Raw genomic sequence first — 7,902 nt, 5'->3', positions numbered from 1 at the left:
ACTCACTTCTACACTCTACTCTTATTCAACATCAAGAAACTTTTCTAATTTGGTAAAAATCTATTCTTTTATTTTATTTGTGTTTTTATTTTTTACTACTTACTGATATATAAATTATTTTATTGCATCAGTGTTCAAGTATTGCCTCCTCTTGTGGATCCTTGCTAAACTTGCTCTCTGGATTTGTTCTTCTCTCATATCAAGCTTCAACAAGTTAGTGATAGAGCCAAACCGCAAGCGCACGGCCTATCGAAGTAATAGTAGTAAGTAGAGTATCGTTCCGCTAGGGAGTTGGTCAATTTAATTAACTTTTAATGAATGATTAGAGAAGAGAAAGCTGATTAGAAAGGGTTTGATTGCTGAAGGTAAAAACAATAATAATAAAGGGGCCTTAGGATCATTGGTTCATCTTAATAACTAATCCTTCACTAGACAAAACCTAAACTTCTAATTTCATGGTTTACACACTAATTTCTAAAGACCGGTTTCCCTTAGCCCCTCACCTTTCCGATGAAAGTCCGGTGAGAGTTTACTTCTAGCAACCAAGCCTATTTCACTGACATGATTACTAGAAGATGCATAGAGGATTGAAACTACTCTTTGTCTCAATAGTTGCAAAGACTATTTCACTGTTTTGCAACTATTGTCTAGATTCACTTGTTCCAACATCAAGACTCCGCTCTCGCTTTATGAATTGATGTTTGGGATGATGGATTAACGATTATCAAACCCTCCGCTTTCGCTTCCACAGTTTGATAATTGTTAATCCACGTTAAGACGGTGAATCTAGATTAGAAATTAGGGTTACATAGAAATTAGGGTTTAGACATGTTTTGTTTAGGATTGAGTCATTAGACTCCCCAATAATCCTAAGACTAAGAAGTCTACTCACTCATGTTCATCGTAGACATGGAGGAAGAAGAGAGAAATACGGTAAAATAAATTGCGAGGAAAGTAAAAGGAAAATAAAGACTTTTATTAAAATAATACTTGAAATAAACAAAGTAAAGGATGATTGTTTATGGTGGAGAGCTACTCTATTTATAGCTTTACATTCGACTTAGAAACTAAGCAACTAAAAGGATAAAACGGTAAAGCTGCAACAGGGTAACTTGGCCTTGAAGAAAAAGCAGCAAAAGTGGTTCTGGGGACGGGCACGGCCGTGCCACATGTTGGCACGGGCCGTGCCAAGCTTCTGGTAAGGGGAAATGTATTTTTGCCCCGTATCTTCGTATTCTTGCGCTGTATTTTGCTCCAGTCCTCTTTCTTTTGCTCCAAGGCACCTTCCACCATATATTTATTCCTAAAATAAAATAAAAGACAATTTGAAGTAAAATATTCTAAACTAAAATAAAATGCAATAAAATAAAATCAAATCTAAAATAAAACTAAACTAAATAAGGCAATAAATAATACTATCTATGACTCATCAAACTCCCCCACACTTGAATCTTTGCTTGTCCTCAAGCAAAAGGCAGCAAACATAGCAGCAACGAAGATTGATTTATGGCAATATTAAGAACATAAGTCTCAAAGAAAGGTTTTGCCTCAAGTACACTAATTTCAATTTCAAACACTTCTCATGAACCTATTCTACCCAACATCAAGTCTCAAGTGAGTGTGTGTGTGCAGTCCAACCCTTTTCTTGCTCCTGTATAAGACAGATATTATGAGGAATAGGTTCTATCCTTAGTGCTAAAGTAACCGAGAAAAGTCCTTTCTTCATTTCATATAAGAGTGATGGGAATTTGAGTTAAAATTAGATTAGATATAACAATTAAGCACAAAGGGGCTGCAGATGCTTAGGGGCTATCTATCCTCGTAGGAAGTCTTCTCGGATGTAATTGTCCTTTCCCCCTAGATTCAAAATCACCCTAAGTAGTGCTGCAAAATTATTTATTTGTTTCATCTCCGCGTAGGAAGTCTTTTTGGATGTAATTGTCCTTTCCCCCTAGCATTGATGAATTTGTTTCACTTTAAGTTCAAATTAAGGAGTCACCACCACAATTAGGAAGTCAGGATGTAATTGTCCTTTCCCCCATATGTTGGTGCCATTCTCCCGCCCCATTTAACATTAACAAATTAATAAGAATATAACAATTAAGAACAATTTGATTAATTTTCCCACACAAACTTATACTACTTTTACTCTTAAGACTTTAAAGGGTCTAAGTTAACACTAAAGATAGAACGTGTTCCTTAAAATACCTATTCATACATTTACTCAAGGATTGCAACTGGGTGCTTTTCTCATTGGAGATTTTCACAATAAAACATGACATGGGTATAGCAAGAACATAAGAAACACAAGAAACTACTTTCATGTACAAGAGGCAACCTTTAAGAAAGAGACAAAACAAAAATTTTCATGCCATATTTACATTAAAAACAAGCTACTAGTCATGCCTCTTGCTATAAAAACAAAACAAAAGAATAAAGTTCAAGGGAGTTTGGGAACACTACGACTCTAGAGACTTTATTAGGCCCCCCCCACACTTAGGGGAAGCATTGTCCTCAATGATTCAAAAGAAAAAGAAATTAAAAGAAGAAGAAGAAGTAAGAAGAAGATGGAGTAGAGGAGGTAGAAGAAGGAGATGAGTAGAATAATGAGAGATATAGGGAGAAGAAGAAGGGAAGAGAGGAAGAGGAAAGCTCACATTTGTTTATTGAGGTCCGTAAGGAGGACCTTGAAGTTGGAGGTGTTGCATCATCCGACGGAGCATCTCATTATTTTCATCATTGACACGGTTGCCCCTTTGAACTTCATTGCGAAGGCCGGAGATCTCAACACCTTGCCTTTGTTGCTCGGTGCTCATCCTCTCGATTTCATTGTGAATCCATGTCCATCTTTGATTTTCATTAAGCTCATCGGCTTCATGGCCATGGTGCCCCTCTTGGTGCAAGTTAGCACCTTCTCCTTCATCATGGTGCAAGCTAGCACCCTCTCCTTCATCATCTTGTTGTTCTAGAACCTGCACATCATCAACATACAACCAATTTTCTTCCACCTCGGTGGTAGTCCGAGATGGGTTAGGCAATAAAAACACGATTGGCACATTTAGCTTAAGTTGGTAATGTAGTGGTGGACGATGTTTAATGAAATTCATAGCAATGAGGGTTTCCCGGTTAAGCTTATTGTTTCCCTCAATTGGTTTGATCCCCTCATCCTCACTCACACCAAAACATCGAGCTATGTATGTAATGATGCCACCCACCACTATGTCTCCCCTACCGGCTGGTCTAGTAGCTACAAAGTCTAGGTAATCAATCAAATAAAAGCCAGTGTTGACGGGGTGGTTATAGAGCATTGCCCATAACATGAACAACTCATCGGTTCTAGTGTTTCCTAGCTCGGTTCTTCCCCAAATAGTGCAAGCCATGACCCTCTGAAGGTACCTAAGTACGGGGTTGTGAATGTTGCTAGCTTTGTTGGCTCTAGGGACATAGTTATCAAGGCCGGTGATACGGTTCCAAAAGGCAGCTGGGTCATAGTTATCCGGTTTCAGACTATCATCCCAATGATCATGAATATACCCCTCATTGACAAAACCTAAGGCTTCACAAAAGTGCTGAAGAGACATATTATAATCAATGTTCATTAACCGGAAAACAACTCTATGGTTAGGGTTATCAAAATTCAACTTATCTTTAGTGAAAACAAGTGAGCTTAAAAATTCATAAGTAAAATTCTCATAACCCCTCAAAGGTGTTAGCATATCAGTCCAACCTAGCCTACCTATCAACCTAAAAACATCATCTCTAAGCCCTAGCACTTGCAAATCATAGGAATCAGGATATCTAGAGGGATGTAAGGTTTTAGAAGTAAGAATTTTGTACCTGTCCCTTTGTTTGTTGTCTTTGAACTGAATTCCATGATTCTTGACTTGTGTTTGCTTCTTTGGGGGAGGACCGGAAGAACTTGCTGGTTCCTTTCCACTTCTTCTTCTTGAAGCCATTTGACCTTGGTTGTGGTTGGTATGAAAGTTTGGGGTTTGGGAAGATTTTTGGTGGAAAGGATTGGTTTAGGGTTGGGGTGGATGTTTAAGTAAGGTTTATGGGTTTAGTTATGGAGATTGGTTGAGGTTTTGTGGTGATTGGGTTAGGTTTTGAAGGATTAGGGTTTTGGTGAATTATGGGTTTGGGTGGATGAAAGTTGTTTTTGATTGGTGATTTTTGTTTTGGATGAAGTTTGTGATTGATTGGTGAAAGAATGGAGTAGATTGATGAAGAATTGAGTGAGATATGGAGGTTTGAAGGTTTGAAGGTTATGGAGGTTTAGAGAGAAGTTTGAAGGTAGAGAGAGGTTTGTGGTTTGAGAATGAATGGAGAAGAAGAAGAAAAATTTGGTTTAAAAAGGCCAGAACACGGGCACGGCCGTGCCAACCTTGGCACGGGCCGTGCCAACTTTCTGTGGCTCCCAACCTTCTTTTCTTCAAAAACACTGGCACGGCCGTGCCAGATCCAGCACGGGCCGTGCCAACACTCTGGTCAGAGGGACTTCAAAATTTTTCATTTTCTTGATTTTTCTCGAATCATACTTGGACAATTACCTACAAAACAAATTAAAACAAAGAAAAACAAAACAAAAACAATTAAATGCGTGGGTTGCCTCCCACGAAGCGCTCTTTTAATGTCATTAGCTTGACGGTTAGAAAGAGTCCTTAGAATGGATCAAAGATATCATGTTGTGTAGATGGCGCTATAAAACGTTCTTTCACAACATGATCGTTAAGCATGCAACAAGAGTAAAGAGCGGGACCTTTCATAACGTTTTCCAACTCAAATCCTACCATCTTATCACTCACTTGAAAGACAATCCTACCAAGTTTAACATCAATGAGGGCTCCTGCAGTTGCGAGGAACGGTCTACCTAGGATTATAGGGACGTCATCGTCCTCTTCAATGTCAACGACTACAAAATCAGTGGGGATGTATATCCCCTCTATCTTAACAGGTATGTCCTCGACAAATCCTACAAGTTTCATGGTAGAACGATCAGCTATTTTTAATTCCATCTCGGTAGGTTTCAACTCTCCTATCCCTATCCTTTTAAGCAGAGACAAAGGCAGCAAACTAACACTAGCTCCTAAGTCACATAAGGCTTTGTTTATGGATTCATTCCCAATTTCACATGGTATGGCAAAGCTACCTGGATCTCTAAGCTTAGGGGGTGCTTCTTGGATGATTGCACTAGTTTCCTTAGCCAAGGCTATTGTCTCATTATGCTCTATAGCCCTTTTCTTTGAAAAAATTTCCTTTAAAAACTTGGCATAAAGAGGCATCCTAGACAAAGCTTCAGCAAAGGGAAGTTTAATGCAAATCTTCCTAAGTATGTTAACAAATTTTTCAAATTTACCCTCTAGTTTAAGCTTTTCGGGATTTAAGGGGGATGGAGTTTTGTTTTCTTCAAGTGGTTTAGCTTCTTCTATCACAACTTTATCACCTAAGGGCTTGACATTTTCTTTCCCAATGTTTTTAACCTTAGCAAAAGTTTCACCTAACTTACTACCCCTAAAAGATATGACATTAACTTGGGCTTTGGGGTTGGCTTCGGTTTGACCAGGAAAGACTCCCGGTGTTTGGGAAGATGTAGCCACTTGTTGGGCTATTTGGGCGATTTGTGTTTCAAGCATTTTAGAGTGAGTAGCAATAGAATCAACCTTGGTATTGAGCTTGGAAAGAGAATCATTCAGAAATCCAGTTTGGTTTTTAAGTTCTTGGAGTTGTTTGTTTTGGTTGGCAATAGAATTTTCCAACAAAATTTCCAAATTGGATTTTTGAGTGAATCTTTGGTTGTTTGCATAACCGGGTGGTGCTACTTGTCCATAGAGATTTTGGTTTTTAAAAAAATTTTGATTTTGTCGCATCCCTTGGTTGTATTGAGCATAATTCATTTGCTCAACACCATTAGTAGCACTACCTAGTTGGCAATCAACACCAGCATGACCAGCTATACCACATATTTCACAAGAAGGAGTAGATGCAGAATTGATAGCACTAACATTGAATTTTTCAAGTTTTTCAGTTAGTGTATCAATTTTAGAGGCAAGGTGATCATAGTTAGAGACTTCGTGTATACCTGCCTCCTTTTTGGAGGATGAAGAACTAGAGATGGCTCTCTCGTCGGTCCATTTGTAATGATTTTGAGCCATGTCTTCAATTAGGGCATACGCCTCCGTGTAGTTTTTGTTCATAAGTGCTCCACCTGCAGCTGCATCAACAGACATCTTAGTGGTATAAGACAAGCCATTATAAAAAGTGTGGACTATAAGCCACTTCTCTAGGCCATGGTGGGGACAAAGTCTTAGCATTTCTTTGAAACGCTCCCACGCCTCATAGAGAGATTCCCCATCTTTTTGATTGAACCGTGTGATTTGGTCTCTAAGTTTAGCGGTTTTAGATGGTGGAAAGAAACGGGCAAGGAATGCTTGCCTCATCTGATCCCATGAAGTAATGGAACCGACTTCGAGGGAATGGAACCAAGCGCTAGCTCTATCCCTTAAGGAAAAGGGAAAGAGATGAAGTCTTACGGCCTCTTGGTTCTCCTTCATGGTTCCACTAATTCGTAGGAAAACAGAGATGTGAAGATTGGGATCCTCTGTGGGGGATCCCGAGAATTGGTTTTGCTGCACCAAGTTAAGTAGGGCAGGCTTGATTTCAAAGTTGTCATCCTCAACCGTTGGGTACACAATAACAGCTTGTGGCTCAGCCGTAGACGGCGTTGCATACTCTTTGAGAGTGCGATTGGCCATGGCGGTGTTATTTTGTGCTGCTCTCCTCCTTCTATGTAAGAACCTTTCGATCTCGGGTATGAATACCGCTTGATTTCTAGTTCTTCGCATACAAGGTTGAGAACCCAAGAAGTTAACGATAACAGAAAAATAAAAAGGTAAAAATAAAAATAAAAAGAAAAGAGAAAGAAGAAGAGAGAATTCTAATCACTAAGAAAAAGCTAATCAAATTAGTTAACTCCCCGGCAACGGCGCCAAAAACTTGATAGAGCCAAACCGCAAGCGCACGGCCTATCGAAGTAATAGTAGTAAGTAGAGTATCGTTCCGCTAGGGAGTTGGTCAATTTAATTAACTTTTAATGAATGATTAGAGAAGAGAAAGCTGATTAGAAAGGGTTTGATTGCTGAAGGTAAAAACAATAATAATAAAGGGGCCTTAGGATCATTGGTTCATCTTAATAACTAATCCTTCACTAGACAAAACCTAAACTTCTAATTTCATGGTTTACACACTAATTTCTAAAGACCGGTTTCCCTTAGCCCCTCACCTTTCCGATGAAAGTCCGGTGAGAGTTTACTTCTAGCAACCAAGCCTATTTCACTGACATGATTACTAGAAGATGCATAGAGGATTGAAACTACTCTTTGTCTCAATAGTTGCAAAGACTATTTCACTGTTTTGCAACTATTGTCTAGATTCACTTGTTCCAACATCAAGACTCCGCTCTCGCTTTATGAATTGATGTTTGGGATGATGGATTAACGATTATCAAACCCTCCGCTTTCGCTTCCACAGTTTGATAATTGTTAATCCACGTTAAGACGGTGAATCTAGATTAGAAATTAGGGTTACATAGAAATTAGGGTTTAGACATGTTTTGTTTAGGATTGAGTCATTAGACTCCCCAATAATCCTAAGACTAAGAAGTCTACTCACTCATGTTCATCGTAGACATGGAGGAAGAAGAGAGAAATACGGTAAAATAAATTGCGAGGAAAGTAAAAGGAAAATAAAGACTTTTATTAAAATAATACTTGAAATAAACAAAGTAAAGGATGATTGTTTATGGTGGAGAGCTACTCTATTTATAGCTTTACATTCGACTTAGAAACTAAGCAACTAAAAGGATAAAACGGTAAAGCTGCAACAGGGTAACTTGGCCTTGAAGAA

General features: G+C 38.8%; 1 non-coding gene across 1 annotated transcript; it reads left to right on the top strand.

Annotated features, from left to right (window-relative positions):
* Positions 1 to 6,282: 6,282 nt before the first annotated feature.
* Positions 6,283 to 6,389, top strand: LOC146903875 (small nucleolar RNA R71). The gene has a single exon (XR_015020766.1). It is a non-coding gene; the product is annotated as a small nucleolar RNA R71 (small nucleolar RNA).
* The last annotated feature ends 1,513 nt before the right edge of the window (positions 6,390 to 7,902 follow it).

This window comes from Medicago sativa, chromosome 7, assembly GCF_051527215.1.
Source record: "Medicago sativa cultivar Bolivia chromosome 7, Bolivia_mono, whole genome shotgun sequence".
Taxonomy (NCBI): Eukaryota; Viridiplantae; Streptophyta; class Magnoliopsida; order Fabales; family Fabaceae; genus Medicago; species Medicago sativa.
Note: the sequence above shows the minus strand (reverse complement) of the source record. Positions and strands in the feature narration are given on the sequence as shown.